The sequence below is a fragment of the Mercenaria mercenaria genome, chromosome 16 (assembly GCF_021730395.1).
Source record: "Mercenaria mercenaria strain notata chromosome 16, MADL_Memer_1, whole genome shotgun sequence".
NCBI lineage: Eukaryota > Metazoa > Mollusca > Bivalvia > Venerida > Veneridae > Mercenaria > Mercenaria mercenaria.
In genome coordinates, this window is record NC_069376.1 from 41091127 (window position 1) to 41102597 (window position 11471).

An 11471-nucleotide genomic window follows, 5' to 3' on the forward strand; every position below is an offset into this window, starting at 1 on the left:
TTTATCACCTAGTCAGACAAAATCACAAGAAACCCAGAGCAAAGCTTAATATGGCATTAGATTTATTATAAGACTATCACACTTTCTGCCAAGAAACTAATGCAATGTACCAAAATATAGGAATCAAAGCCGTGAAATGTCTGATGGTTATACAATGTATGAATATACATAAATGAGAAACAATTACAAATTTAATGTGCCTCATATAAGATGGACTTTGCCTAACCTAGCTTGTGATGTAACCATGGGCTGGAATACCTGATCATTGATATATCTTACATAATCTAAATGGTCAGTGTGAGTGGATACAGGTTGAATAAGAACTGCTTGTTCATTGATAATTCATCCGCATTGTTCATGAGCGGAACTATTTTGTGTAGCACATGTACATCCTTTGGATGTGATTCGGAATAAAATAAAGATGCTATATGATTGTCAGAAATACACTTGTAACTTTGATAGCGGGATAAACCCGCAACCAACAAGTCCAATTGGAAAGTTTCTGAATTTCCAACTTGACGCTTAATATCGACCGCATTTTTGTAAAAATATACACTTTTTCTATTATAAACATTACAGATGCAAGAGGAAATTATTTCATATTGCTCACATAGGAAATTGTTTGCTTTATGTAGAAGTACTATCATTTAGTAATTTTGTCTGGATGACACAAATTGATGAATTGATTATTTGCAAAATATATGCCAGAATTTGTAGGATCACATACAAAGGGGAGTCAAAGTGAATGGATGCGAAAGTATCGAAGGCCCGATTGAGCCACAAATTTTATAAGTCAGGAGAACAACTGCCTGCACAACCAAAGGTGATTGACCTGTTTCAGTTACATGTGGAAGCAGCTGCAAGTAAAGGTATTGCTATAATATTCTTAGGAGATATATTTGTCCCAATTTTTTGCTCCTCAGTTAAGTATCATCTGGCATAAAGTCATTGACTTACAGTTATGTCATCACTCTAATGCCACAAATTTACTTTGCAAAATATCTTTCTATTGTTAGAAAATAAACTGCCACCAATCCATACAAAAAAAGTAAATACAAAAATAGCGGAAACGCACACATTAATATGGCCATACCTTTGGAATCGTAACTATTTATTTATCAAGTAGTCAGATGAACTAAAAAGTCTGTTGAGATCACGTAATCTTTAATAATACATGTATTTTTTCTTCATACTGACGGACTCACCTGAACGTTGATAAGTAATAGTTATAGTATGTGTGAGAGTGTGTTACCAGGATATATCAGAGCTAGGGGTACATCGAGGGTATTTTTCTCTGCACATATCGTCGAGGCCGGTAGGCCGAGACAGATATGTGAAGAGAAAAATAACGAGATGTACCCCTAGCTCTGATATATTCTGGTAACACACGAGCACTACATACTATAACTGTTTTATCGCATAGTTTATCATTAAAATTTATATATCATTTTCATTTAAATTTGTTTATTTTTATTTTTACTATTTAATATATAAAAAGTAAATACAAAAATAGCGGAAACGCACACATTAATATGGCCATACCTTTGGAATCGTAACTATTTATTTATCAAGTAGTCAGATGAACTAAAAAGTCTGTTGAGATCACGTAATCTTTAATAATACATGTATTTTTTCTTCATACTGACGGACTCACCTGAACGTTGATAAGTAATAGTTATAGTATGTGTGAGAGTGTGTTACCAGGATATATCAGAGCTAGGGGTACATCGAGGGTATTTTTCTCTGCACATATCGTCGAGGCCGGTAGGCCGAGACAGATATGTGAAGAGAAAAATAACGAGATGTACCCCTAGCTCTGATATATTCTGGTAACACACGAGCACTACATACTATAACTGTTTTATCGCATAGTTTATCATTAAAATTTATATATCATTTTCATTTAAATTTGTTTATTTTTATTTTTACTATTTTGATTCCCTTTCTGCGCCTCGCTGACTGAAACACTAAAACTTCTGTTTTAGAAAATGTGTTCCCCAGATAAAAGTACCCAACAAATTTCTGCATTGGTTTTAAATCTTTGCATTTCATTGGCCAGACATATTGTAAAACTTGTTGTTTTGTTTGTAAAAAAAATCAAAGAAAAAGAAACATTTGAGAAATCTCAGAATTTCATATATTTCATGTATTTCTGAATGTGGCAATAACTATCAAGTTTTTGAAATATTCTAGTTTATTTATTCTTTTACTTTATAAATGTAGGTGTTTGTGACAATTCTTTCTCTGTGAACTGTAAATTGGAGCTAAAATCATCTTTTCTTTGAAAGGAAAAAATTATACTCCCTTGATAGGGCCTCAATAGAGAAAAAGTGTTCCGATATATATCGGAACAGTTTTACTGTGCTGATATATATCGGAACACTTTTTTTCTTATGAAACTCCATATAGATTTCCGTGTTGATATATATCGCAACAGTTTTGTAAGATATCAGCACAGTTTTGTAGTAATAATGTGTGTTACTATGTATAACATGCTGCAAAGATCAAAGGAAAATTGCCGCACTATGCGATAAGAGATATTGTGTCCTTTTTCAGGAAGCGCTATTAAAGAGGAATCTATATGTAGTCAGATGTATTGATTATTTTTCAGGCTGAATTTGATTATCCTCGTACCTGTTACAAACCTTGATATGATATGTCACAACATCAATAAATAAATAATACAGAAGTAAAGTTAAATGCAATACATTAAACCAACATTTGTATTTGTTACAACACCAAATCAATCAAAGATAAATAGAGTTAAAGAAACACTTGGAGCTATGGTTTAAATATATATACGAGGCAGTTCATATCAAAGAATTTTAACTAACAATAATTTGCAGTGGTGTCCATGATATCATAATATTCATAATTTTGTTGTTTTATTAGAATATTTAATATTTTTGTACAATACCGAAATGTATTTGAACGAGTATCCATTCGAAGGAACAATAGGCTCGTCCAATATGTTTTTTTTCGGAAAGTTACAAGTCGTTAAATAATCCTCTTAGTTTATTCTCAAGTTCCTCAATAGTAACAGTTAGGTGGACATGGCTCCCTCACTTAAACGTCCAAACTTTATTGATGCTTTTCGACTTTTATCAGTTAGTCAAAACATCAAAAACGGAATATATTGTATCCAATGCGAAAGTATAATGGACCACCGCGTGGACAAAAATAATTGCTGACAGGAAGAGAAAAATAGGATAGAATAAATAATGATTACCAGTCAACTTTCTTTGGACAACACTCATTGTTAAACTGTCGATGGATCACAGAAATGTACGAAAGAGCATTAGTGCCATGTGCGTCTTTTTATTAACCATTACATTTTTGGCCTTTGACAGACGGACAGACGTTCAAATTTTGTGGATAAAAGGCAAGATAGTAACTCGAAATTTCGACTTATTAACTCGAAATTTCGGGTTAGTAACTCGAAATTTCGACTTACGTAACTCGAATTTTCGAGTTGGTAACACGAATTTTCGAGTTAGTAACCCGAAATTTCGAATTAATAACTCGAAATTTCGGGTTAGTAACTCGAAATTTCGACTTACGTAACTCGAATTTTCGAGTTGGTAACACGAATTTTCGAGTTAGTAACCCGAAATTTCGAGTTAATAAGTCGAAATTTCGAGTTACGTAAGTCGAAATTTCGAGTTACTAACCCGAAATTTCGAGTTAATAAGTCGAAATTTCGAGTTACTATCTTGCCCTTTTCTCCGAAAAAATTTGAACGTCTGTCCGTCTGTCAAAGGCCAAAAATATAATGGTCGACTTTTGACTCTTTGAAGTGGAATCATTTATCTACATATCCACATATTGTACCGAACATGTAGGGACTTGAACATATACTACCGTACATCAATGTATGACCTACCATAGCCTCTAGAGCTACTCTAGATTTCAAACTGTATCCAGGATATATACCCCCATTTGCATGTATAGTATGTTCATGTGGTAGGGGCTCGAACTAGGTCGAAAACCTTCCAGATATGGTCAAAATAGTGAAATATTCTAAGTTTGAATACTTCCCGATCTCCTTCTATGACCTCTCCTCAAAATCTAGAGTTGTCCGGGTACCAAATCTTGGTCATAACTATACTTTCATTTAGGGTATGTCTATATTTCATTGACATATGGGCTCAAACTAGGTCGAAAACCTTCCAAACTTAAACATGGTTTAGGCATCTGAGGTCTTCCTCCAGCATAAAAGCTGGGAAGTCGCCATATGACCTATAACTGTGTCGGTGCGACGTTAAACCCAACAAAATCAATCAATAAATAACATGGTTTAAATAGTGATATTTTCTATGAGCAAACCCTGTAGGGCTACCCAATGGATACACCAGTTACCTAATCTTGGCCAGGACCTATACATCAGCGTAAACTATTGTAGTTAGTAACTCGAAATTTCGACTTAATAAATAACATACATCTGACACTTATGGTCTTCCGTAGAAATGACATTGAAAGTGTTATATATAGCGCAGAAGGTCAAATCAGGCCTCGGCGGAAAGGAATATTGCTTTATTATTAAGTAAGTAGAAGATATCACATATGTATTAACAGTAATTAATGATCTCAGACCAATTTGCATTAAATAGTCTCCTCACCTTGTGCAATGTAACCCATAATAGGGTCAAAATGGTAGTTTAGTATAGACGGTCAATTGTGGTGGTCGCACATTTTCCTTTACTATTATGCACACAGCAAATACTTTGAATTTATCGAATGCTGGCAATATCCATTAGTGATCAGTACAAGAGTTGATATTACTGGATCGAAACAGTGGCCGAACTAAAGTTCAAGTCTTCCGTTTTGTCAGCTGGTAAGCTAGAACCTAACATACTTAATATTTTCGAATGATACCTATCTTTTTGTAGAAACAATTTTTTATAACATTTTAGAACTGTAAGGTTACAAACCCGTGTAGGAAGAGAGGTTCAAAGAAACTTAAAATCATTTACATTGTATACTGTTAACTTTAATGCACTATAGAACAAATTGAAAATATATTAACAGAATATTTTATATTCAATAGCAAATTTTTCTTTGGATTATTCGAAGCAAATGTATGGATGTCTTGTGAAATATAGGCTTTTGGTTGTGTGAAAATCTGTTAAGTATATCAGTATGGTCCGGATATAACTTGGTTTTGTTAAAAACAAAGAAAATGTTCTTTTTCAATTTTCTTTCACTGGTATATAGCCCAGCCTTTGCATATTTTGTTTTCTTTTTTTGTTTGGGTTTACTTCACACCGACACAAGTTTAGGTCATATGGTGAATTTTCAGCTGTTTATGGCGGAAAAAGACGTCAGGTATCACAGTCCGCATTACTCAAAGTATTCTAAAGTCGATGTTTCGTGCAAAGTGCGCCGCAGCATACCTAACAACACTCAGTCACTCGTCTGACATGTTGTCTGATAGAATTTGCATAGTGGAACAGATTTGAATGCAAAACTATATTTCCCAAGCGGGGAATCGAACCTCGGCCGCCGCGGTGAGAGCGAGGAATCCTAACCACTAGACCACTTGGGAAGTACTGTCTGATACTTCATGATAATATGCATTTATTGATCAATAATCTCTATATAATCTCTTTACGGTCACGTTGGCTGATTATAATGTTAAGATAAAACTACAATCAGTTTGCGTATCTCCTCGATAGTATAGTGGTAAGTATCCCCGCCTGTCACGCGGGAGACCGGGGTTCGGTTCCCCGTCGGGGAGCTTTCATTTTACATCACCTCTAGGTGAGTATATTTTTAGCTCGACTATTCGAAGAATAGTCTAGCTATTCTACTCACCCTGGCGTCGGCGTCGGCGTCGGCGTCACACCTTGGTTAAGTTTTTGCATGCAAGTACATACAGCTATCATTTAAAGGCATATAGCTTTGAAACTTATTTATTCTTTTTCTAGGTCAATTACCAACCTCACTGGGCCAAGTTCCATAACTCTTACATGTATTTTAAGCAAATTATGCCCCCTTTTGGACTTAGAAAATTCTGGTTAAAGTTTTACATGCAAGTTACAATCTCCAAAACTAATGTAGATATTGAATTGAAACTTCACATGTGTCTTCGGGGTTATAAAACTAGTTGATAGCAGCAAGTCCCATAACTCTGACCTTCATTTTGGCCAAATTATGCCCCCTTTTGGACTTAGAAAATTCTGGTTAAAGTTTTGCGTGCAAGTACATACAGCTATTACCAAAAGGCATATAGATTTGAAACTTATTTTTTCTTTTTCTAGATCAATTACCTACATCACTAGGTCAAGTCCCATAACTCTGACATGTATTTTGGCCAAATTATGCCCCCTTTGGACTTAGAAAATTCTGGTTAAAGTTTTGCGTGCAAGTACATACAGCTATTACTAAAAGGCATATGGATTTAAAACTTACTTTTTCTTTTTCTAGATTAATTACCTACCTCACTGGGTCAAGTCCCATAACTCTGACATGTATTTTGGCCAAATTATGCCCCCTTTTGGACTTAGAAAATTCTGGTTAAAGTTTTACATGCAAGTTACTATCTCCAAAACTAATGCAGATATTGAATTGAAACTTCACATGTGTCTTCGGGGTTATAACACTAGTTGACAGAATCAAGTCCCATAACTCTGACATGTATTTTGGGCAAATTATGCCCCCTTTTGGACTTAGAAAATTCTGGTTAAAGTTTTACATGCAAGTTACTATCTCCAAAACTAATGCAGATATTGAGTTGAAACTTCACATGTGTCTTCGGGGTTATAAAACTAGTTGACGTCAGGTATCACAGTCCGCATTACTCAAAGTATTCTAAAGTCGATGTTTCGTGCAAAGTGCGCCGCAGCATACCTAACAACACTCAGTCACTCGTCTGACATGTTGTCTGATAGAATTTGCATAGTCGAACAGACTTGAATGCAAAAATATATTTCCCAAGCTGGGAATCGAACCCCGGCCGCCGCGGTGAGAGCGAGGAATCCTAACCACTAGACCACTTGGGAAGTACTGTCTGCTACTTCATGATAATATGCATTTATTGATCAATAATCTCTATATAATCTCTTTACGGTCAGGTTGGCTGATTATAATGTTAAAATAAAACTACAATCAGTTTGCGTATCTCCTCGATAGTATAGTGGTAAGTATCCCCGCCTGTCACGCGGGAGACCGGGGTTCGATTCCCCGTCGGGGAGCTTTCATTTTACATCACCTCTAGGCGACAAAAAAGTATATTTTTCATACTTAAAACCTTCTCAAACATTACTTAACGTTTACACATCTTTAAAAGTATAAATCCCGCACGATAACTCAAACGATAGCATGTTTGATAATTATGATTTTTCTTCATTAAAGCGTTTCAATACAGATAATATTTTTGTATAACATTACAGTATGCACTTAACTTCTATATGGACAACCTTTTTGAGTTCAACGATGTATGAGAACCATAACAATCAAACAATAATATAAACATGCTATCGTTTAAATTATCGTGCGGGAATAGTACTGTATATTCTATATCTAATCTGACTAAAGTACTAAAGTCTTGATCTTCCAATCTGACTAAAGTACATATCCTATTACGCTACGCTTAGGATCTGAACGCGAGCTATTGATAGCCTCGTTCTGACGACCCTTCCGCTAGCCAATCAAAAGCTAACTTACAACATTCTGCAAGCTTAAAAAAGCCTTAGTTTTTGATATCTATAATTCTTATGTCGTAAGATGGCAGATAGCCGGTTATCTCAGTCGACGGTAGGGCGAGGGGTCCCGGGCTCGAAGCCTGGACTGACTGCAAATTTTTCTTACTCTTTGACATTCTAACAAGTCGTCTGATTGGTTCAAATAAAAATAGATTTGCGAAAATAAAAATAGCAATATTGGAAATCCATAGCTCGTTTTTCAGATCCTAAGCGTATCGTAATAGGAGAGATCGGCCGTGTTTGTATACAAATCCGTTGTATTTTCTATTTTTAGAACTGATAAGACAAAGGTCGGATGAGCAGACTCCGAGCGTCCACAGTGATGTTTTTCTAACGGCTTAAACTTTCTTAAAACACAAATGATATCAATATTTCTTTGATCAATGGAGATGTACTTTAGTCAGATTGATTCTATATCTGTCCGAATAGAAGCATGTTAACTGATACGTTTTACTTATACACTAATAATATCTCCTCGTTAGTATAGTGGTAAGTATCCCCGCCTGTCACGCGGGAGACCGGGCTTCGATTCCCCGTCGGGGAGCATTCCTTTTAAAGTTCCAAAGCATAATATTTTTGACAAGAATCCGAGATTACTTCAAATCTATATTAAGGTTCTTGTAAGCTCATCAACTGAAATTCATTATTGCACTTATAATACTTCCTATGCAGCTGCTTTTCATAACAAACTTACATTTTAATGTTCAGAACAAGTGCACAAAATATTATACGGACGCTATTTTGTTGACAGACATGCATTTTGTCCCTTAAAACACGCTGTTCTTGTGTCCGCGGTGTGTTTCGTACAGAACATCATACTTCTTTTTTCAGATATATGTATTACTGTGTATAACAAAACTCACCACGTAGTCCATGCAGCGAAAATGTTTGAATTTCTGTACGGAGTAGATGGCGGACAGTAAAGTATATATATGTTATGAAAGGAAATATCTATTTTACCAAACACAGCAACTTCTCTAAAAAGTTTTACGTAGTTGTTCTGAATAATTTGGTATGTCCGTTATGAAGAAGAATAGCCTTTGAGGATAAATTAATAACCTAAATGAAATTTGCATTGAGGATGGTTACACTACACCTTGTTATTGATCCTTCACAAATGATAATGAAGAATAATTTTGTTTAAAAATGTACAGCAGCTTTTCAATAAGTTTATTGGCCATTGCCCGTTCGAAATACAGGACATAATGCTCAAATTTTCCACGATATTTCTACCAAAATGTGACTTTACTGTGAATATTAATTCAACATTGAAGTACTAGTCATTTGTAATCTTATCTCGATGATCAGGGTTGCAGTCCGAATACTTTCCACACGGTAAATGCCTGCTTTCAAGTCTGTGCAATTTGCCAGCATCCGCTAATAGTCAGATATTCTTATTTAAACGCGACTTTGGATTGGTTGAAAAACGTGTAGGAAAACCCGTAAGAGTCAATGAGACATAAGTTGATTGGATGAAAATGTCGTGTTTACGATAGTAAAATTTATGTCAAAATCAAGTAATACAATGTTTTCTCTCTGCAAATTTAAATATTTTACAGGAGTCTGGCTGATTGCATAACTTCTTAATTGTCACTTTAGAATAGTAGGTCTCAGTGGGCATTTGAACTCTACACGCCATTCATCGAAGGGGGTAAGAAATGGTAAACAAGAGGGCCATGAAGGCCCTGTATCGCTCACCTGATCTATTGACCTAAAGATCATCAAGCTTAACATTCTGACCAAGTTTCATTAAGATATGGTCATAAATGTGGCCTCTAAAGTGTTAACTAGCTTTTCCTTTGATCTGACCCGGTGACCTAGTTTCTGACCCACATGGCCCAGATACGAACTTGACGTAAAGACCATCAAGATTAACATTCTGATTTAGTTTCATGAAGATACAGTCATAAATGTGGCCTCTACCATGTTAACAAGCTTTTCCTTTGATTTGACCTGGTGACCTAGTTTTTGACCCCAGATGACCCAATATCAAATTCTTCCAAGATTTAATTGAGGGTACCATTCTGACCAAGTTTCATTAAGATTGGGCTAAAACTGTGACCTCTAGACTGTTAACAAGCTTTTCCTTCCATCTGACCCAGTGACCTAGTTTTTGACCCCATATGATCCAGATTTGAAAGTGACCTATAGATCATCAAGATTAACATTCTGACCAAGTTTCATTAAGATATGGTCATAAATGTGGCCTCTACAGTGATAACTAGCTTTTCCTTTGATTTGACCTGGTGACCTAGTTTCTGATCCTACATGACCCTGATTCAACTGGATCTTGAGATTATCAAGATTAACATTCTGACCAAGTTTCATGAAGATACAGTCATAAATGTGGCCTCTACAGTGTTAACAAGCTTTTCCTTTGATTTGACCTGGTGACCTAGTTTTTGACCCCACATGACCCAATATCAAACTTGTCGAAGATTTTATTGGGGGTAACATTCTGACCAGGTTTCATTAAGATTAGGCCAAAATTGTGACCTCTAGATTGTTAACAAGCTTTTCCTTTGATTTGACCTGGTGACCTAGTTTTTAACCCCAGATAATCCAATATCAAACTTGTCTAAGATTTTATTAAGGGTAACATTCTGACAAAGTTTCATAAAGATTGAGCAAAAATTGTGACCTCTAGAGTGTTTACAAGCTTTTCCTTTGATTTGGCCTGGTGACCTAGGTTTTGACCCCAGATAACCCAATATCAAACTCCTTTAAGATTTTATTGAGGGTAACATTCTGACCAAGTTTCATTAAGATTGGATCAAAAGTGTGACCTCTAGAGTGTTAACAATTTTTTCCTTTGATTTGACCTGGTGACCTAGTTTTTGATCCCAGATGACCCAATATCAAACTCATCCAAGATTTTACTGAGAGTAACATTCTGACCAAGTTTCATTAGAATTGGGCCAAAATTGTGACCTCTAGAGTGTTAACAGTCAAATTGTTGACGACGACGGACGGACGGACGACGACGGACGACGGACACAGGGCGATCACAAAAGCTCACCTATGAGCACTTTGTGCTCAGGTGAGCTAAAAAAAATGGATCGGGTATGTGACAAAATCATTTTTTATAATGGAAGCCTGTGGAAAATCAATAGCAGTGCCTGGCTTTTGCGTAAAATGAAACATTCTCATTTCCTAAAATTGAAAGTAAGGAACTTCTTTCGATTACACCACGGAAGCACATTTCTCTTGCCAGAGTCCAAGCAATATTTCATGCACGGACGGATACTTGAATAGAATCACCAATCTTCCGTAAGCCAGCTGCAGCGCTTCCCCTTATGAAAAATGTGTACTCCCAAAGCGAGGCAGTTAGAAGAAAAGCGTTTAGAGGTTGCCAATCAGTCCTCCACCTCACACCTCCTGCCTTTGTAGAACAAATTTCCTTCATTCACAGTAATAATATCAGACGAAAGTCCTTTGTAAGCCTTACAAAATTAATAACAATAAAATCACGTTATGTCAATAGTTACAAGAACTCTCTAGTAATTTCAGAATAAATTGATATATGAACACCAAACATTGCCACTGCTTGCATCGAGAAATGTTTCCCTTTTACCTTAAGAAATTGCAAATCATCGAAGTGTAATTTGTGGCAAAACATTCAGCAGTGTACAAAGGTAACAGGTTTAGCATAGGAAACGTGTATACATGTACTAGTATAATTTAAGTTCAGATTTCATCTGACCCTTCCAAGTCTAACACGATGCAATTTGTTTTCTTAGTGAGCAAAGAGCACTAAATTGACTAAAT

At 35.8% G+C, this 11471-nt stretch overlaps 2 non-coding genes across 2 annotated transcripts; both read left to right on the forward strand.

The window, feature by feature from the left end:
* The first annotated feature begins 5665 nt into the window (after positions 1-5665).
* Positions 5666-5737, forward strand: Trnad-guc (transfer RNA aspartic acid (anticodon GUC)). The gene has a single exon. It is a non-coding gene; the product is annotated as a tRNA-Asp (tRNA).
* A 1384-nt stretch (positions 5738-7121) lies between these two features.
* Positions 7122-7193, forward strand: Trnad-guc (transfer RNA aspartic acid (anticodon GUC)). The gene has a single exon. It is a non-coding gene; the product is annotated as a tRNA-Asp (tRNA).
* The last annotated feature ends 4278 nt before the right edge of the window (positions 7194-11471 follow it).